Source organism: Lissotriton vulgaris, chromosome 11, assembly GCF_964263255.1.
Source record: "Lissotriton vulgaris chromosome 11, aLisVul1.2, whole genome shotgun sequence".
NCBI lineage: Eukaryota > Metazoa > Chordata > Amphibia > Caudata > Salamandridae > Lissotriton > Lissotriton vulgaris.
This window is the reverse complement of record NC_141699.1, coordinates 1,575,396-1,597,861: the sequence shown is the minus strand read 5'-3', so window position 1 is coordinate 1,597,861 and position 22,466 is coordinate 1,575,396.

Below are 22,466 nucleotides of genomic sequence, written 5' to 3'. Positions count from 1 at the left end.
CAGTCAGAGGGAATTTGACATCAATGCAGTTAAAGGGAATCAGAGATCAAATCAGTAGAAAGAGGATCTGAGATCATATCTGTACAGTCAGAAGGAATCAGGTATCAGTAAGGTAAAAGGGAATCAGAGATCATATCAGTACGAAGGGAATCGGAGATCATATCAGTCCAGTTAGAGGGAATCAGACATCAGTGCAGTCAAGGGGAATCAGAGATCATACCAGTGAAGGAAAAGGGATCCGAGATCATATCAGTACGAAGGAAATCAGAGATCATATCAGTACAAAGGGAATCAGAGATAATATCAGCATAAAGGGAATCGGAGATCATATCAGTCCAGTCCTAGGGAATCAGGCATCAAGTGCAGTAAAAGGTAATCAGAGGTCATATCAGCAGTGTTTGAAATGGAAAATGAGAAGTGCAGGTACTCTGTATCAGAGTACCTACTCGTTTCTGAGAAGTGCCGGTACTCTCCAATTAAAAGTATTTGGTCTCTCTTGAGAAGTGCAGGTACTCTTCCTCTTAAAATATAAAAGCGCTGGTACTCGGTACCGGACAGTACCGGCCCATTTAAAGCACTGCATATCAGTGAATTAAAAGTGAATCAGAGATAGTATCAGTACAAAGGGTATCAGATCTCATAGTATTACAGTCCGAGGGAATCAGATATCAATGCAGTCAAAGGGAAAAAGGCATCATATCAGTACAAAGGGAATCCGAGATCATTTCATCACAGTCAGAGGGAATCAGTTATCAGTAAAGTAAAAGGGAATCACACACCACATCAGTGAAGTAAGAGAGAATCAGAGATCATATCAGTTCAAAGTGAATCAGGGGATCATATGAGTCCAGTCAGAGGCAATCAGACATCAGTACTATGAAAGAGAATCAGAGATCATTTCATTGAAGTTAAAGGGAATTAGATATCAGTGAAGTAAAATGGAATCAGAGATCATATCAGAGAAGTTAAAGGGAATTAGATATCAGTGAAGTAAAACGGAATCAGAGATCATATCAGAGAAGTCAAAGGGAATCAGAGATCAAATCAGTTCAGTCAAAGGGAATCAGACATCAGTGCAGCCAAGAGGACTCAGAGATCATATCAGTAAAAAGGGAATCAGAGATCATATCAGTACAAAGGGAAACAGAGATAATATCAGCGCAGTCAAAGGGAATCGGAGATCATATCAGTACAAAGAGAATCAGAGATCATATCAGTCCAGTCAGAGGGAATAAGACATCAGTGCAGCCAAAGGGTATCAGAGATCATATCAGTAAAGTTAAAGGGAATCAGATATCAGTGAAGTAAAAGGGAATCTGAGATCATATCAGTAAAGTTAAAGGGAATCAGATATCAGTGAAGTAAAAGGGAATCAGAGATCATATCAGAGAAGTTAAAGGGAATCAAAGATCTTGTCAATCCAGTGAGAGGAACACAGACATCAGTGCAGCCAAGGGGACTCAGATATCATATCAGTATGAAGGTAATCAGAGATCATATCAGTACAGTCAAAGGGAATTAGAGATAATATCAATACAAAGGGAATCTGAGATCATATCAGCACAATCAGAGGGAATCAGACATCAGTGCAGTCAAAGGGACTCCGAGATCATATCAGTACAAAGGGAATCAGAGATCATATCAGCACAAAAGTAATCGGAGATCATATCAGCACAGTCAGAGGGAATCAGTTATCAGTGAAGTAAAAGGGAATCAGAGATCATATCAGTGAAGGAAAAGGGAATCAGAGATCATATCAGTACGAAGGGAATCGGAGATCATATCAGTCCAGTCAGAGGGAATCAGTTATCAGTGAAGTAAAAGGGAATCAGAGATCATATCAGTGAAGTAAAAGGGAATCAGAGATCATATCAGTGAAGGAAAAGGGAATCAGAGATCATATCAGTACGAAGGGATTCGGAGATCATATCAGTCCAGTCAGAGGGGATCAGACATCAGTGCAGCCAATGGGAATCAGAGATCATATCAGTGAAGGAAAAGGGAATCAGAGATCATATCAGTACGAAGGTAATCAGAGATCATAGCAGTACAAAGGGAATCGGAGATCATAGCAGTACAAAGGGAATCAGATCATATCCCAGTGTAATATCAGTACACAGGGAATTAGAGCTCATATCAGTACAAAGGGAATCAGAGATCATATCAGTACAAAATTAATTGGATATCATAACAGTCCAGTCAGAGGGAATTTGACATCAATGCAGTTAAAGGGAATCAGAGATCATATCAGCATAGTTAGGCTTAATTAAATCTATCAGTACAATTAAGGGTATCAGAGATCATATTGGTGCAGTGAGATGGAATCAGAGATCATAACTGTGCAGTCAAGGGGAATCAGAGATCATATCAGCACAGTCAGGGGGAATCAGAGATCATATAAGTACAGTCAAAGGGAATTAGAGATAATATCAATACAAAGGGAATCTGAGATCATATCAGCACAATCAGAGGGAATCAGACATCAGTGCAGTCAAAGGGACTGTCTCAGAGATCATATCAGTACAAAGGGAATCATAGATCACATCAGCACAAAAGTAATCAGAGATCATATCAGCACAGTCAGAGGGAATCAGTTATCAGTGAAGTAAAAGGGAATCAGAGATCATATCAGTACAAAGGGAATCGGAGATCAAATCAGTCCAGTCAGAGGGAATCAGTTATCAGTGAAGTAAATGGGAATCAGAGATCATATCAGTACAAAGGGAATCGGAGATCATATCAGTCCAGTCAGAGGGAATCAGTTATCAGTGAAGTAAAAGGGAATTAGAGATCATATCAGTACAAAGGGAATCGGAGATCATATCAGTCCAGTCAGAGGGAATCAGACATCGGTGCAGCCAATGGGAATCAGAGATCATATCAGTGAAGGAAAAGGGAATCAGAGATCATATCAGTACGAAGGGAATAAGAAATCATAGCAGTACAAAGGGAATCAGATCATATCCCTGTGTAATATCAGTACACAGGGAATTAGAGCTCATATCAGTACAAAGGGAATCGGAGATCATATCAGTCCAGTCAGAGGGAATCAGTTATTGGTGAAGTAAAAGGTAATCAGAGATCATATCAGTACAAAGGGAATCGGAGATCATATCAGTCCAGTCAGAGGGAATCAGTTATCAGTGAAGTTAAAGGGAATCAGAGATCATATCCGTGAAGGAAAAGGGAATCAGAGATCATATCAGTACGAAGAGAATCAGAGATCATAACAGTAAAAAGGGAATCTGAGATCATAGCAGTACAAAGGGAATCAGATCATATCCATGTGTAATATCAGTACACAGGGAATTAAAGCTCATATCAGTACAAAGGGAATCAGAGATCATATCAGTACAAAATTAATCGGATATCATATCAGTCCAGTCAGAGGGAATCTGACATCAATGCAGTTAAAGGGAATCAGAGATCATATCAGTATAGTTAGGCTTAATTAAATCTATCAGTACAATCAAGGGTATCATAGATCATATTGGTGCAGTGAGATGGAATCAGAGATCATAACTGTGCAGTCAAGGGGAATCAGAGATCATATCAGCACAAAAGTAATCAGAGATCATATAAACACAGTCAGAGGGAATCAATTATCAGTGAAGTAAAAGGGAATCGGAGATCATATCAGCACAAAAGTAATCAGAGATCATATAAACACAGTCAGAGGGAATCAATTATCAGTGAAGTAAAAGGGAATCAGAGATCATATCAGTACAAAGGGAATCAGAGATCATATCAGTCCAGTCAGAGGGAATCAGTTATCAGTGAAGTAAAAGGGAATCGGAGATCATATCAGTAGAAAGGGAATCGGAGATTATATTGGTCCAGTCAGAGGGAATCAGTTATCAGTGAAGTAAAAGGGAATCGGAGATCATATCAGTAGAAAGGGAATCGGAGATTATATTGGTCCAGTCAGAGGGAATCAGTTATCAGTGAAGTAAAAGGGAATCACAGATCATATCAGTACAAAGGGAATCGGAGATCATATCAGTCCAGTCAGAGGGAATCAGTTATCAGTGAAGTAAAAGGGAATCAGAGATCATATCAGCACAAAAGTAATCGGAGCTAATATCAGCACAGTCTGAGGGAATCAGTTATCAGTGAAGTAAAAGGGAATCAGAGATCATATCAGTACAAAGGGAATCAGAGATCATATCAGTCCAGTCAGAGGGAATCAGTTATCAGTGAAGTAAAAGGGAATCAGAGATCATATCAGTACAAAGGGAATCGGAGATCATATCAGTCCAGTCAGAGGGAATCAGTTATCACTGAAGTGAAAGGGAATCAGAGATCATATCAGTGCAAAGGGAATCGAAGATCATATCAGTCCAGTTAGAGGGAATCAGTTATCAGTGAAGTAAAAGGGAATCAGAGATCATATCAGTACAAAGGGAATCGGAGATCATATCGGTCCAGTCAGAGGAAATCAGTTATCAGTGAAGTAAAAGGGAATCAGAGATCATATCAGTACAAAGGGAATCAGAGATAATATCAGTACAAAAGGAGTCAGAGGTCATATCACAACAGTCAGAGGGAATCTGACATCAATGCAGTTAAAGGGAATCGGAGATCATATCAGTACAAAGGGAATCGGAGATCATATCAGTCCAGTCAGAGGGAATCTGGCATCAATGCAGTTAAAAGGTACCAGAGATCATATCAGTATAGTTAGGCTTAATCAAATCTATCAGTAAATCAAGGGTATCAGAGATCATATTGGTGCAGTCAGATGGAAACAGAGATCATAACTGTACAGTCAAGGGGAATCAGAGATCATATCACTCCAGATGTGGAAATCAGAAATACCACCGGTGCAAGGAAAATAAATCAACAATCACATATGTGTAGGCAAAGGATTCAGAGATCAAATCTATGCAGAGAAAACAAATCAGAGCTCATATATGTGCCGAGAACCAAATCAGAGATGACATCTATATTGAAAGAATGGGAGGGGGTGAGATCTCTGGGTGTGGGTGAAAGGGGGTGGTGCAGAGGGTCATGGATGCAACGATAGTGCAGCCAGGATTAGATCCTCACAGATTTCTCCTCACAGGTCACAGTGGCAGCCGGGTGAGGGGGTCACAGGTGTACTAAAGGGGGAGGGGTGGGATGGGTCCAGCCTCTCCATGTGTGTCAGGGGATGAGGTACCCTGGAGTGGGAGACATGTAGGAATCACGTGTGCACATGGGGAACAAGGGGTGACACATTTTCGCGCCTGTTGTGAAGCAGCAGTGTAAGAACCCATCTGACCATATTCATGGGAGGGGGGGGGATGGAGCGAGGGCACAGAAAGGCACCTGTACATGGGTCAAACACAGGGTGGAGACCAGCACAGCTGCACGTGTGGGGCAGAGGGGTCAGGTACCACAAATAATGGTCTTCGAGGATAAAGAGTAACATCTTAGCATATTACTACCTGAGAGGTGAGGTATCACGCTCACACGCACACAAACACACAAACACTGCTGACATTCAACATTGTAACATCTGCACACACGGGGCAGAGGAGGTGAGGTGTCACATGCGCACGGGGTGGAAGAATGGAGGGTCACATCTGAGCGCAGGGTCACATGTGAACATATAGAGAAGGTGTGTGTGCATGGAACACAATACGCACACACACATGTAGATAAGGGGTCACATCTGCAGAGACCATCTAATGACTGGCTTCCCTGGAAATGAGCGCAGATAAAGGCTCCTGGCTGCAGAGATTGGGGGGGAGTGGGGGGGGGGGGCTGCACGGTATACAAGAAGATGCGAGTTACTTGGGGTACACAAGCTGTGACAGCTAGATGTGGGTCCGGGGAAGGTCCCCCCTGGGCATGTCTGTACATGGGATGCCCTCCCAGTCCTGCATATTGCCCCCCCCCCACTTCCTCCCCCCCCCCCACACACACACACACGAAGCACCTGCATACACCGCTCACGCGAACACAAAGCATCTGTGCTAGATTCCAGATGTGCGTGTGTGTGTATGTGTGGTGGGGGGCGGGTGATAACACCAGCATTGCAAAACAAATAAAGCACAGAGACCCATCCGGCTGACCCCTGCCCCCTCCTGCCAGCCTCACGGGTACCCAGCATCCCATGCCCGCACAGGCGTGCACACCTGCGCCCCCCCCCCCCCCCCCCCCCTGCAGGGAGCGCGGCTCACCTTCCCGTGCTGCCTGCCGCCTGCTCTCCCTCCGATGCTGCTGCTGCTGCATGGATGGCAGGGGGCGGGGCCAGCCTCAGCAGCAAGAGCTGCAGCTCCGGGCTCAGCAGACGCCCCCTCTATCCGAGAGAGATGCGTGGGAGACTGCATGGCCAGCACCCACGCCCCCTCCCCTCCTGCACCGCTCCATCACGGCTCATCCGCGCAGAAGAGAGGCGAGGCGTCCATGTGTGACCTGCCATGCCCCCCCCCCCTTCCCCACTCACGATCCGCGCACCCCCCAATCAACCCTCGATCTACGCATCGCACAGAGAATGCAATGGTGGCATCTTGCAAGCCAGCACCCACGCCCCCTTCAATTCCTGCATCGACACATCTGACTGTATCCACACACCGCACTGAGCAGGCATTCATTGCATGGTCAGCAGCACCCATCGCCTCTACGGCCCCCACGCCCCCAGCTGACCCCGCACATGCAGACACTGCACAGAGCAGGCAACCAGACCAGGCATAAGCATGCACCGTTTGCACCCGCATCCCTCGCATCCTCACACTGCACAGTGCAGGCACTCAGAGCAGGCACAGGCATGCACCGTCTGCACCGGCACCCATCGCATCCTCACACCGCACTGAGCAGGCATTTATTGCATGGTCAGCACTCATCGCCTCTCCGGCCCCCACGCCCCCAGCTGACCCCACACGTGCAGGCACTGCACAGAGCAGGCACAGGCATGCACCGCTTGCACCCCTCATATTCCTCACTTTGTACAGAACAGACGTGCCCTGCCTACACCAGCACCCCTCACATCCTCACACTGCACAGACCAGACACCCAGAGCAGGCATGAACTGTCTGCACTCCTCACATCCTCACACTGCACAGAGCAGGCACTCAGAGCAAGCATGCATTGCCTGCACCAGCACCCCTCACACTGCACAGAACAGGCAACCAGAGTAGACACTCAGAGCAGGCATGCACTGCCTGCACCAACACCTCTCACTTCCTCAAACTATACAGAGCAGGCACCCAGAGCAGGCATGCACCATCTGCATCCGCACTCCTCACATCCTCACACTGTACAGAGCAGGCACCACAGCAGGTATGCACGGCCTGCACCAGCACCCATCACATTCTCACACTGTACAGAGCAGGCACTACAGCAGGCATACACTGCCTGCACCAGCACCCATCACATTCTCAAACTGCACAGAGAAGGGATGCACTGACCGCACCCGCACCCCTCACAGCCACACAACACACAGAGCAGGCACCCACAGCAGGCATGCCCTGCCTGCACCAACATCGCCTCACTTTCCCACACTGCACAGAGCAGGCACCCAGAGCAGGCATGCACCATCTGCACCCACACCACCTCACATCCTCACACTCCACAGAGCAGGCATGCACTGCCTGCACCAGCACCCCTTACATCCTCACACTGCACAGAGCAGGCACTCAGAGCAGGCATACACCATCTGCACCCACACCACCTCACATCCTCACACTCCACAGAGCAGGCATGCACTACCTGCACCAGCACTGCTTACATCCCCACACTGCAGAGAGCAGACACCTAGAGCAGGAATGCACCGTCTGCACCCCTCACATCCTCACACTGCACAGAGCAGGCACCCAGAGCAGGCATGCACCTGCCCCCTCGCATCTGCACACTGCACAGAGCAGTAAGGCACCCAGAGCAGGCATAAGCATGCACCGTCTGCACCAGCAGCCCTCAAATCCTCACACTTCACAGAGCACCTTTCACATCCTCACACTGTACAGAGCAGGCATGCACTGCCTGCACCAGCAGCCCTCACATTCTCACACTTTACGGAGCAGGCACCCACAGCAGGCATACACTGCCTGCACCAGCAGCCCTCACATCCTCAAACTGCACAGCGCAGGCATGCACTGCCCGCACCAGCAGCACCCCTCACAGCCAGCACCGCCGCATAACGACCCACTCTCAAACTGAACAGTCCAAGTACCAAGGTGAGTATTGTGTGCACAGCACCGCAGTCCCAATCCCTGCACCTGCAGTCACCACTAAGTCTACACACCATAGACAAAATATATGTATGGGAGAGCCCTGCAGGCTGGCACTCACACCCCCTTCATTGAATGTGCCCCCCAAACCTTCTTCCACACACTGTACAGAGCGAAGCAGGATTGATGTTCTGTGCAGCCTCTACACCCCTCAAAACACAAGCCCTCCTTTAACCTCCATCGGGCCATCTTTTCTCCACCAGCTCACCTGTCTTCTCTGCCAGTGCCTAATTTGAGACGGTGGTTTCTGGTGCTCCACACCCAGACTTAATTATCAACACCGGTACTTATGACAGTCTGCCACATGGTGGAGCTGTTCAACTAATTTACAGATGAGCTGAACAACAGTTGTTTATTAATTTAATATACATAAAAAATGACTAATAGTTGCCGCCCAAGCCATCCTAAAAGCTTTGGGGTCCAGGAATAGTTGGAAATGTCACACTTGTAGGAGTGTGATGGTTAGTAGTTGTGCTGGTTCTGCCCATGGCAGCGCTGGCTGGGGCAATGAGTGGAGCAAGGTGCAATTGCCTCCTGACGGGAACCCTGGCACTTATCTTTTTTACTTGATTTTTTTTTTTTGCAATTTGATAGGGTTCGTCTAAGCAGCTGCAGCTGGCACAGATAAGCGCAGTGGGATGTGATGGGGTGCGGCGGGGGGAGGGAGTTGACAGACGATGGAATAGGTAGTATTTATTTATTTAAATATACCTCTTCTGTCAACTTCCCCACCTCCCACCCCGCCCGCACCAGCCCCGCCCTACCGCGCTTACCTGTGCTGGCCGCCGCTGGGTTCAGTGTTCCCACTACCAGAAAATCTGAGTGCAAGCTCATGAAGCCCGCCGTAGCGGTTTCCCACCCAAAAATACTGCTGCCTGCACTAACCAGGGCCTTAGTGGAGTGATATTCTGTAAAAATCTAAAAACTTGGCTGTTCAATCAGTAAACCCCTAATGAACCAGCTGTGGAGAATTTTGCAGAAGTCGCAGCGCCGAGACGCCCAAGGGCAATTGTTCGCGCTTAACTAAATGTCATAAATAAATAAATATTGGGCCATATGTGTCAAGCAAATTCGTATTTGCAAACGCCGAAATTCGCAGAATTTCGGCGTTTGCGAATGCGAATTTGCTAAATGGTATGTAATAAGGAAAATCTGGTGCAAAATAAGGATTCGCAAAATTTGCGATTCCTTAAATGCAATGTATGAAGCAAAAAAAAATTGCAAATTGTCCTTTAGGAATCGCAAATTACCACCAACTTCAAGTTGGTGGTAAGTTGCGAATTCCTTGAAAAATGCACATTTTTGCATTTTTCAAAGTGCCATGTGACGCACATACATGCCCTAAGGGCATGTATGTGCGCCACATGTGCACCCATGTTTATTTCAGCGGTGAAACAGGGTGTCCTTTGGACACCCCTGCACCCTTGAAATTATTCTCAATTTGCGAATCGCAAATTGAGAATAACTTCCCCTTCATTCCTATGGGCCTCCTGGCCCATAGAAATGAATGGGAAAGTATTCCTTAATTGCGATTCGCAATTTGCCAATCACAATTAAGGAATACTAAGAATTCACACAAAAAATGCGAATTTGTACATACATCCCAAATTGCGATTCTGAAATAGCGATTTCTAAAAAATCGCTATTTCAGAATCGCAAATCAGGTTGATGATACATATGTCCCATAGTCATGAGATCGCCAGCATTATGGACAGACTGACTTCCATTTCTTCTAAACGGAAGCGGGCCAAGAAAACAACAAATTGGTTTAATGACAATGCAAAAAACTCTGAAAGTGGGGCAGATGGGAAGAAAACCATATAAGCAAGTAGGGTCGGAGTAGGTCAGAAAATAGGCTCGGGCACCCACAGGAAAGTGGCCCTCATTTGTGAATCAGAGAGGTAAAAAGTGGCCCATGTTTGCAAATCGGGCAGTTTTAAAATTGTAAAGACACGTTGTAAAGGCAGAGGCATAAAGTGTAGTGTGTAGACTGCAGTGGCGTAGAGTGCAGTATAGTGGCGTAGTGTTGAATGGTGTGGAGTAGAGTGCAGTGGCATAGAGTGCAGGCGCATAGAGTGCAGGGGTTCAGATTAGAATGGCATAGAGTTCAGTGGCGGAGAGTGCAGTCTTGCAGAGTTGAGTGTAGAGTGCAGTGACGTAGAGTGGTGTAGGGCGCTGTGGCATAGAGTGCAGGGGTGCAGATTAGAATGGCATAGAGTTCAGTGGCAGAGTGCAGTTGTGCAGAGCAGAGTGTAGAGTGCAGTGACATAGAGTACAGTGGTGCAGGATAAAATAGAATGACGCAGAGTGTGATGACGTAGAGTACAATGGTGTAGAGTGGGGTAGTGCGCAATGGCGCAGAGCAGAGTGCTGCAGAGTAGACTATAGTGGCGTAAAGTGCAGTGGTGCAGAGCAGTTGGTGTGGAATGCAGTGGCATAGAGTGCATTGGTTTTGAGTAAGGTGGTGCAGGGTACATTAACATAGAGTGCAGTGGTTTAGAGTAGAATAGCATAGAGTAGAGTGGTGTAGAGTAGAGTAGTGTAGCGTAGATTGCTGTTGCATAGAGTGCAGTGGTGCAGAGTGGAGTAGAGAGGCATAGAATGTAGTGGAATAGAGTGCAGTGGCGTAGAGTGGAGTGGTGCAGGGTAAAGTGGAGTGCTGTAGAGTATCTGTGTAGAGTGTACTGGTATAGAGTAGAGTGAGCCATAGTAGAGTGCATTGCCATAGAGCGCAGTGACATATACTGCAATGTTGCAGAGTAGAGTGGCATAGCGTGGAGTGGTGCACAGTAGAGTGGAGGGGCACAGACTGGGGTGGTGTAGAGTGGCAAAGAGTAGAGTGGCATAGATAGCACTGGCATAGAATACAGTGGTGCAGAGAAGAATTGAGTGGTATAGAGTGCAGTGACAAGGAGAAAAATAGTGTAGAGTGCAGTAGGGTAGATTTTTGCAGAGTAGACTACAGTTGCGTAGAGTGCAGTGGTGCAGAGCGGATTGGCGTAAATGTTGATTTGTTTTGAGTAAAGTGGTGTAGAGTGCATTGTTGTAGAGTGTAGTATCTACTGCACTCTACGCCTATGCACTCTACACCATTACACAGTAGAGTGCAGTGTCGAAGAGCAGAGTGGTGCAGAGTAGAGTAGAGTGGCACAGAGTGGAGTGGTGGAGCATCTGGTGGCTTAGTGGACTAATGTGTCCACTGTAGGGGCCTGTGTTTGATCTCATGGTCCCAGGTTCAAATCCAAGCAGGTCCACTCAGCCTTTCATTCTTCTGAGGTCAATAAAATGATTGCAATTGATTTGAGTTGGGTAACAATAAACATCTGTTATTCAGTGCCAAAATACCCTTCTGGGTATACATGCGCTTTCTAAATACTTATGTTATGTAGGTTGCACTGGTGTAGAGTGCAGTGGCATAGAGTATATTTCAGTGCAGAGAGAAGTGGCATAGAGTGGAATGGTGCCCAGTGGAGTAGCACAGGGTAGGGTGCAGTGGTGTAGAAAAGAGTGCAGTGGTGCAGAGTAGTGTAGAGTGGCATAGAATGGATTGGAAAAGAGTGCACTAGGATAGAGTAGAATGGTACTCAGTAGAGTGCACTGGCGTAGAGTGCAGTATTGCAGAGTAGAGTCGCATAAGGTGGAGTTGCTTAGAGCGGAGTGGTGCAGAGTAGAGTGGAGTGGACTAGACCGGAGTGGTGTACAGTGCAATGGTGATGAGTGCAGTGCAGCATAGTAGAGTGGGGTAGAGTTAATTGGCATAGAGTATAGTGGTGCAGAGTAGAGTAGAGAGGAGGAGAATGGACTGCTGCAGAGTAGAGTGCAATGACAGTGTGGAGTGGTATAAATTGGAGTGGTGTAGTGTGGAGTAGTGTAGTGTGGAGTGGTGCAGAGTAGAGTGCAGTTGAGTGGAGTGGAGCAGAGTAGAGTGGAGTGGAATAGAGTGCAGTGGCGTAGACTGCATTGGCATTGAGTAGAGTAATGCTGAGTAGAGTAGAGAGACATAGAGTACAGTGGCATTGAGTGGAGTGGTGCAGAGTAGAGTGAAGTGGCGCAGAGTGGAGTGGTGTAGTGTGGAGGGGTGCAGTGTAGAGTGTAGTGGGGTGGAGTGGTGTAGAGTAGAGTGAAGTGAAGTGGAGTGGGGTAAAGCGGAGTATGCATGGTGTGGTGTCAGGGCTCTGGTTGCGAGAGCCCACGTACATGCTAGTGTCTGCGGATCCCCAGTGACATGAATCCTGGGTTCCTGACTAACCTACCGGAGACCACAGGTAATCGTTACCAGAAGCCGAGCAACTGGGCGATCACGCCCAAGATGGAGGCGTGCCAGAACATTTGCCGGGCTAGTCACTCGCGTTTGGTCGGGAGCTCAAGGACCGACACAGCTGTGAAGTGCCGCAGCAGCGTTCCATGCCACGCTCTTCACCAAAGCTTCCTTCACGTTAGGACCTGTGCCCCTCTCGTGGTTAGTCAGAGACAGTTTATACAGTTATTGGCCAGTTTAGGCGCAGAGTAGAGTCCGTTGCGTCTTCCGTTGGTTAGACAGTCAGGTTTGGCGTTTTAAGATAAATAACTTATTCTTATGCATCCTGAATTTCACTAGCGGCTGACTTTTCCTCAGCGGGCTCGGCTGAATCCCTGTTGGCAGAGTCCTTCCAGTCTGAAGACGACAACCCGAAATATTCTCCTGTTGGAGAGAAAATTCCATTATTGAGCAATCAAATTTTACTAAGAGAGAGAGAAGTTCAGTATTAAGTGTTACAGTATTTACCTTGTTTACTTACCTTGAGACAGTTTCCTATTCAGTAATTTAGGAATTCCTGAAAAGAAAAGAAAAGATAATTAGCAACAAACTGATACCGAGCATTCTTATTTCTCGAAGAGGAGCTAACGTCCTTAGCTTTGAGGGTAAGAAAGTTAGGAGTACAGCACACATTCATTACAGAGAGCCTAGGAGTGAGTCTAGAAGTTATTAATGTTATAATTTGTCTTCCAGTTCACCATGTTAAGAGAGAGAGACTAGGAGAGAAGACTAGAAGGAAGAAGAGAGAGAGTGGAGAACCGAACATAAGCCAGGCAGTCTCTTCTTTGTCCCCTACCCCTTTCCCCCGGCAGGGTTCACGTGACCCCCAGTTCTGTTGGAGTTCGTGGGAAGGCCTGTGGAGGGAATTGGGAATATTTGACATTCTGCTCCAGTGAGTGCTGGAATCGAAGTGAGTGCAAATTGAGTTCATGACATGTCGTAGCACTCTGCCATTAAAAACAACACATTTTCAACTGGAATGACTATTACATTTGCACAGACATAAAGATTTACTGATAAAACTATACAGCCCACAAACAATGTGTGGAAATTTCATCACCCAGTGCATTGATTTATTTTGATTGTATTAAAATATTTGTTTCCACCACACATCAGAATTACCAAAAAATGTGCTTTATTTGTGCTTTGGTAATTCTGATATATTCTGAAATATCTGCACAGTTCATTTACAGACTTTTAAATTGTGTGTGGTATAAAAAAAATAACATCATACAGCCGTTCTCAAGGACACCCCCAGAATCTAGGATGATTGTCACAAAAATCCTCTCGCTTTGCAGTCCGAGAAAGAAAGATAGACACCAAGCTTCCTTGACAGACAGAGCCTGACATTTGATCTCTGTCTTTGAATGCACAGCAAATGTGATAAGATAAGAGCAAGATGTAAAGGTCTGTTTAGAGAAAGAGAGCTGTGGAAGAATACAGTAAATTAGGTATGGGCCACACTCGAACTGGACATCCGAAAACAATTAAAGCCAGCAAATAGAAAGCAAGTGCATGTGAGTTACAAAGCACACAGCCAGTAATAAGCAATGGGCGGAATGCATCCCCAGGGAAGCTTTCCGAATGTCCCCAAGATGTCATTAGCAAACCAGACAGCTGCGCGGTATAGTAGGCTCTGACCTAAAAACCAGCCCAACAGACTATTAAACAGGCCCACAAACAGTGAGAAAAGTCCCACATACTGACCTATCAGAAAGCACATTGGTAACTGCCTGAATGCCCTCTAGGCCAGTCCGACCCTGTAGGCAAACCCTGCACAGCGCAAAATCCTCCCTCCTATCATTGCTGCTTTTGAGAGCACCCAATCACTCAAGGGAACTCTTCCAGATCATGCAGCCACAAAGTACAGAATCCACCCCACCTCCTTTCCCGGAATCTAAAAGTAAAGACAGGGAGGGTGGCCTGCTGAGGTCAAGACCACCATATCTGTGATTGCTTTTGATTCAACATTTTTTTTTAAAGGCAGTCATTTTCCTTAAAGGAAAACAAGATGTGTTTAAAAAGAACAAAAATAAAACCTTGAAGTTTCATTTTTTAAGAGTATGCAATGATCTGTGGGACTACTGCGTGCTCTTGAAAACTATTATTATTTACATTCTCAAAAGGGAAGGAGCCCTTTAGGACCCCTTTCGCTTTGAGAATGGGTTACCACCAGTTTTAAACTGGTGGTAAAGTGTTACGGTTTTGCAACCGGAATTCGGTTGCTAAAAAGTAATACATACCATACCAATTCGGGACGCCCTAAACAAGTACCTTCTGTTACTGGATCTCCGACTGCGCCTACACACTGGCTCCTCTTAGAAAACCATCAGGCAAGCAGCTCTCCAGGAAAGCCAGTTGGTTCTCCCCTACCCTCCATGAATCCAGACACACCTGCAGACAGCTCGAGAAAAGATGGAGGAGCAGCAAGATCGTGGCAGACCACGCTGCATTCAAAACTGTTGTCACCACACACCACCACCTCATCAGAACAACAAAGAAAGCAGCTATCTAGGAACGCATCATTGCCAAAGCACACAACAGCAAAGAACTCTTTGCCGTGGTCAAAGAATTCGCCAAACCCATCACAGAGGCAGCAGGCATTCCCCGCTCTCAAGATCTCTGCAACAACCTCGCCACCTTTTTCCACCGCAAGATCAAGGAGATCTACGACAGCTGGCTGGCTAAGGTTATGAGATCATTTGGGTTGGAGGTGTTGTCCTATGCGGACAACACCCAAATAATGGTATCCATCTCTCACAGTATCAGGGACTCTGCCCTTAATTTTAGGAATTGTATGCAAGCCATCTCCTCCTGGATGGTGGAAAAATGTATGAAATTGAAGGCGGAGAAGACTGAGGTCCTGATTTTCAGCAGTAAACTAGAGAGTTGACCCAGTGACTGGTGGCCAGACACGCTTGGGGTCTATCACTGCCCGGTATCCCATGGGAAAATCCTAGGGGTCATAGTGGACAATTCACTCTGCCTCAGTGTGCAGGTCAGCAGGACAGTGTCGACATGTTTCGGGATTATCAGGGTACTCAGAAAAATCTCCCATTTCCTCTCTTATGACTCACGCAAGCAGGCTGTTATTGCCTTGGTAACGTCCAGATTGGACTATTGTAATGCCCTTTATTTGGGCATTAATAAAGGCCTGGTGAGACGTTTGCAGTTGGTGCAGAATGCTGCAGCCGGGCTGGTGATGAACCTACCGAAATATCATTCAGTCACAGCCTCCATTAGGTCTCTGCACTGGTTCCCTCTGGACCGTAGGATCCTTTTCAAAACACTGTTCTTGACTCACAATGCCTATTATGGCTCAGGCCCAGATGGGATTAAGGAAATTCTCCATCGTTATGTTCCCACCAGACAGCTCCGGTCCTCAGATAAAAATATGTTAACAGTCCTGAGGTTCAAGAAGGTAAAATGGGGAGGTAGAGCCTTCTCCACTGCTGCTGCTAAGCTGTGAACTCCCATCCGAGAGAGCTCCCTAGTCAGGTGTCTCATCCTCTCTTCCGTAAAGCCCTAAAGTCCTGGATTTTCTCACAGACTTCAGTTTGAGCATCTTATCTTATCTTATCTTAAGGGGATTTTGTATAGCGCTCTGTCACCATAAGTTTCCTGGCGCTGATTGAATGCTGAAAGGTGTAGGCACGGGAGTCTAGTCAGACTGTGTAAAAAGAAAAGTTTTCAGAATTTTTCTGAATTCCAGAAGAGAGTTGGAGGATTTGAACGGGAGAGGCAGTGGGTTCCAGAAGTTCGGAGCTAAGTGAGCGAATCTGCGGCCACCGAATTTTTTAAGCTTTATTGAGGGGGTAGCTAGGAGCTGGTGATGAGTGGACCGTAGATTGCGTGCCAGACGGTAGGGGGTGACCAAGGATTTGAGAAAGGCGGGAGAGGTCCCAGAGACAGCTTTGAATGCCAGGCAGCCGATCTTAAATGCAGCCCTCCGTTCAACCGGCAGCCAATGAAGTTTGCGAAGTAATGGCTTCGCGGACTGCCACTTTGGGGTCTGGTAGGCCAGTCTGGCCGCCTGGTTCTGTACTATTTGAAGCCTGTGAAGAACGGATTTGGGTAGGCCATGGTACAGAGAGTTTGAAAAATCCAGTACCAGGGCAATCAGGACTTGTATCAGAGCCTCAGGTGTGAGGAGGCGGGAGACTTTCCTGATTTTTCTGAGCTGGAACATGCATGATGACACGACAGCACCTACCTGGGGCTTGAGGGAGAGCTCTGGGTCGATAATGACCCCAAGACTTTTTGCTGACTTGGCTGCACGTTAGGACCTGTGCCCCTCTCGTAGTTAGTCAGAGACAGTTTATAGAGTTATTGGCCAGTTTAGGCGCAGAGTAGAGTCCGTTGCGTCTTCCGTCGGTTAGACAGTCAGGTTTGGGGTTTTAAGATAAATAACTTATTCTTTTTTTTTTTTTTTTTTTTTAATTTTTGAAAACCTTTATTCAGAGCAGAGCACACAGCTATTCAGCCTGACATCCCGGAGGCAAGGCAGCATGGGTAATAGGAGAGTAATAGTGCAAAAAGATCCAAACATAATCATCGAAGGTTATTTTTATATTAAGATGAAGAATTCAACAAAAGAGCGCCCGAGGGCGCGAAAAATGGCAATAGAGTCAATATGAATCAGGGCGTCAGGGACGGTTAGGGGTGGAAAGGCAGGGAAGCGATCATCAAGGAGAGGATGTCAGGATGGGAAGAAGGGGGGGGGGGACAACAGGAGAATACAGTACATCAGAGCTCAGTTGGTGTTACAGGTCGGGGTGACACATGATCGTCCAGAGTGACTGGTTCAGGTGGCGAGCTCACGTCTCCCCTATATGCATTCCAAGCCCCCCAGATTTTATTCCAAGTTTGAGGTCTCCCTCTTGCCACATAGACTGTCTTCTCCCGGAACATGCACCAGTCCATGTTGGCTTTCCATTGTACCACCAGGGGGGCCGTGGACGCACCCCACTTCTGAGCAATGTCCCTTTTGGCCACCATGTTCCCAAGGGTCACCCACCTAGTCTGCGCTGCGCTGTGGTCAGAAGGCTCCCATACGTTCAGAAGGCATCTACGAGCTTCCGCGTGAGCAATAACGCCAGTAACTTCTTCCATGATTCGGTGCACCCTCCTCCAGTAGGAGGCTATTACGGGGCATTCCCAAAGGATGTGAAGGAAAGTGGCGAGGGCCCCGCAACCTCTGCGGCAGAGTCCGTCAGGCGAATATCCCATGCGCATCAATCGGGGCCCCGTCATATACACCCGGTGCAAGATCTTGAACTGCACGAGGCGAAGACGGGAGGAAATTGCAACCTCCTTAGGGGAGGAAACTGCGCTCTGCCAGTCTTCATCGTCAAGTTCAAGGCCATCCGCCACCCACTGGTCCCGCAAGCCAAGGAGGAGGTCTGTGCGTACGTTTATCAATTTCTTATATGACAGGGAAATCGCGCTGTCCGACATGTGCCCATCCAATATCCTGTCCTCCAGAGGGGAACTTTCAGGAATATCGCCGTCCGGCGGTGTGGCCGAGAGCAGCGCATGCCTCAGCTGGGCGTAACGGAAAAACTCCGTCGCACCCAGTTGGTATTCGGTTTGCAGCTGGGGGAAGGTCTTAATCGAGCCCTTGGAAAGCATGTCCTCCACTCTGCTGATTCCGATGAGGTCCCATTTATCAAACCCCTTGGTGTGCCACTGTCTACCCAGGATGTCCGAATCAAAAAGGGGAGTGAACCTAGTGAGTCTGCCTTGCCAACCTTGCGCCTTGGTGACCGCCCGCCAAATGTGGATCGCCGTCCGTGTAGGGCCCGTCAACCGTCGGTCGAGGGACTTCGAGTATAGGGCCCGATAATAGTTGCCGTCGCCCAACAGCTATCTATCCATGGCATAGCCGGGACTACCCACAGGGCCATAGAACCCGTGGTTGAGGGCAGCAAGTTGAGAGGACCAGTAGTAGCGGCGCACGTCCGGGAGGGCAATGCCGCCGTCGTACCATGGAAGCGTGAGTTTGTGGATGGCAACACGAGGTCGACCGTCCCAGAGAAGGGTTCGCAGGAGGCCTTCAAGGTCTCGGAAGTAGCGCGCCGGGACCGGATCCTGGGCGTTCTGCAGGGCGTACAAGAACCTGGGAAGGGACATCATCTTAAACAGCGCAGCACGGCCAAGGAGAGAGAGCGGGAGCCTACGCCAGCTGTCTACATCGCGTTGTAGTCGCTGGAGAGGAGGGAGTAAGTTGAGGTCGTACCGTAACTTAGGATTGCCGGAGATGTAAATTCCCAAGTACTTGAAGCCACGTACGGCAATCTGAATGTTACAGCCCCTGGGAAGTCGTGGAGTATCTCCTTTAAGGACGTACAGGAACGACTTGGCCCAGTTTATAATCAGACCAGAGTAACGTCCGAAGAGTCTGAGTACGTCACAGGCCACGATGAGGGACTTGCAGGGGGAAGTCAAATAAAGTAAGATGTCATCGGCATACAAGGATACCCTGTCTTCAAAACCAGGGGCCTAAGTAATGCCGTGTAAATCAGGATGCATACGCAATAGGGCTGCGAGCGGTTCAAGGGCCAAGGCGAACAGAAGGGGCGACAGGGGACAGCCCTGTCTGGTGCCCCGATGTAAGGGGAATGGCGTCGACAGGCGGCCGTTGACCGTGACATTGGCCATCGGTTCAGCGTACAGTAGCTTCACCCAGCTCACAAAGACCGGCCCGAATCCGAGTTTAGACAGCACTGCCCAGAGGTATGGCCACTCGAGAGAATCGAAAGCCATCGTGGCGTCAAGGGACGCGAGGACAGCTGGCTCTTCGAGGGTGTGGGCTCTAGCCATGACACCGTGAAGGCGGCGCAGATTGAGGGCGGTATTCCGGTGGGGGATGAAGCCCGACTGGTCAGGGTGCACGAGGTCGCCAATGGCACCAATCAGCCTGTTGGCGAGCAACTTGGCGAGGACCTTGGGTTCCACATTCAGGAGAGAGATGGGACGGTACGATCGGCAGACGTCTCGTGGTTTACCCTCCTTGTGGATGACCACAATAGTAGCCAACCTTTGATCCAGGGGGAGACGGCCCCTCTCAAAGGATTCCAGGAACATTTTCCGCAGGTGCGGAGACACCGCGTCCGGGCGAATTTTATACAGTTAATTCGGGATGCCGTTAGGCCCGGAGGCCTTACCGGCCCGTAAGGAACGGATCGCCAAAGCAATCTCGTCAGCGGTGATCTCTCTGTCCAAGTCCGCGCTTTCTTCCTCGGAAAGGCAGGGAAGTTCAATACCCGAAAGGAAAGCCGACGAGTCCGCCTCAGAAAAGTCCGAAGCGGACTCATAGACCCCCCGAAAATAACTAGCGAAGGAGTCAACAATGGCATTCGGGTCCGTGAGGACCACTCCGTCGTCCCCCAAGAGTTCAGGCACCACTCGGCTGGCCATCTCCCTCCTGTCCAACCAAGCCAGCAGCTTCCCAGCCTTGTCGCCTACATCATAGACACGGCCCTGCTGTTCTCTGGCCAGAGTGAGTGCGGCATTCGTGGCCAGATCGTGGTATTCCGCTTGCTTCAGCGAGAGGGTATGCAAAATCGAGGGGTCTGGCTCGGGCCCCAGCTGGGACTCGAGACTCAAGACCTCTTGCTCAACATTCAGCAAGTCGGAATCCCTAGTCCTACGGGCCTCCGCAATGAGCGCCTGGGCCTCACCCCGGAGCACCGTCTTAAAGGCCTCCCACAACGTAACGGCCGACCCAACCGAGCCCACGTTTTCAGCAAAATAAAGGTCAATGGCTTTGGCCAGGAGGGAGCGGGTCTTGATGTTGCGGAAATACCACGGATTGATCGTGGCCGGTCGCCCCGACAAGACCACGTCAAAGTCAAAGGAGATCCACAACGGGGAGTGATCAGAAATGCCCCGCGCTAAGAAGCGGGCTTCGGAAACGGCCGATGCGTGCGATGCCAGTGTAAGGATGTAATCAATGCGAGAAAGACTCCCATGTGCACCCGAGAGAAAGGAAAATTGACGGAGTGTCGGATGTAGAAGGCGCCAGCCGTCCACCAGGCCCATAGACTCAAGAAAGGAGGGCAACCACATCTGTGGGCTACGTAGGTCCCGAGGTGGTTGGCGATCAAGCAGACCAGAACAAACCGAGTTAAAGTCACCCCCCACTATTAACAGGCCAGCCGGCATAGACAAAATGGCACCACCAAGGTCCTGAAAGGTACTGGACTGCAACCCCGGGGGGACGTATACAGAAAACAACGTGAGGGAACGCCCTTCCCATCTACCCGCCACGGCAGCGTAACGCCCCCTGTCGTCAATCATGGTGACATCTATCTCTAGGGGAAGGGACGCGCGCATGAGGATACCCGCCCCCCGGGAACCGGAAGAGAACCCCGAATGAGCCACCATTTTGTAGCCTTTGCGATTCAAAGCTTTGCACGTATTCCCCACCAAATGTGTCTCTTGAAGGAGGACAATATCAGGCATGTGACGTTTGATCAGTTGTATCACCACCCCTCTTTTAACTCGGTCACCCAACCCGTTAACATTCCAACTGAGAATTCTTAACTTCCTACCCCCCATCACCCCGCAGCCCGCCCCACCCAGTCCCATAAGACACCAATCTCAAATACAGTTCAGGAGCATAAATGACCCATTGCCAAACAGAGAAAAGAAAGGAAAAACCAGCAAACAAGATAACTCTTCCCAACATACCCCCCACCCTGCACCCCTGCATCAGACTAAAAAGCCCCCCCTACCAGCAGTGTGCCTGTCGCCCCATTAACTAATCTACGAAAGACCCAGAGGAGTTGGGAATCTCCATGAATACGTCCCGCCACCCACCATGTAAGTGAAGGAGAGTCAGTTCTGTAACGAGTACCAGCTCCGGCAGTCATTCGAGGCGGGGGTGTCACCAGCCCCTTACTCAGTCTCACTGTTCCGCTCCACCAGAGGCGCCCCCATCTCTATCCTCCTGTTCATCCCGACGTGGCGAGACCGTGTCCAACCATTCACTGACGTTTTCAGGGAAGTCAAAGAAAAGGGCACGTCCCTCATGTTCAACACGGAGTTTAGCGGGGAACATCATTGAGTACTTGAAACCCATATCCCTGAGGCGCCTCTTCACTCCCGCGTAGCTCAGGCGTTGGCGCTGTACCGACCTGGTGAAGTCTGGATAGAAGTGCACCTCCGCATTCTGGTATTGGAGTGGCCCATGCGACCTAGAAGCTTGCATGATCACGTCCCGATCTCTAAAGTTGAGGAGGCGCGCCACAATCGGCCGTGGCGCCACCCCTGTCTTCGGCGGGCCACCCGGTACCCGGTGGGCACGTTCCACCGAGAAAAAGTTGCTCAGTCCAGAGGGTGCCAAATAGGTTTTGACCAAGTCCTCCACGAACAGGTCCGTCGCGGCATCTTCGGATCCCTCCGGTACGCCGACTATGCGGACGTTCTGCCGCCTGGCTCGCCCCTCAAAGTCCTCCAGCCGCCTCGAGAATAGATCAGTGGTCATCCGCAGGTTGCGGACCTCAGTCTGCAACTCGGAAACATCGGAGGTCAGGCTGGAGGTCTTGATATCTAGCGCCTTCACACGCTCGTTGGTCTTGCCCAAGTCGGCCCTTATAAGAGTAATGTCAACGGCCATTGAGTCTACCTTGTGGCTTAGAGTTTCGTGCTGTTGTTGCATGTCGGCCCGGAGACTCGTGATGGCGCCCATGATGTCGACGAGGGTAGGGTCCGATCCATCCGGCGAGCTCGTCAGTGGGGGCCCCTTAGACACGGCCCCCGATGTAGGCGGTGACTTTAGGTTCACATAGCGCTCGATGCGATTCTGCTGCATTTGCGACTTGCCCCGGCCACCTTTGTTCGTTGCCCTGTCCGGGTCGCCTCTGCCCGCCATGATGGGTTCGAGAGAACAAAGGCAAGGCGCCCCCAAGTCCGGGTCCACAGCCGAAAGGCAGGCAGGGCGAGGAGACAAA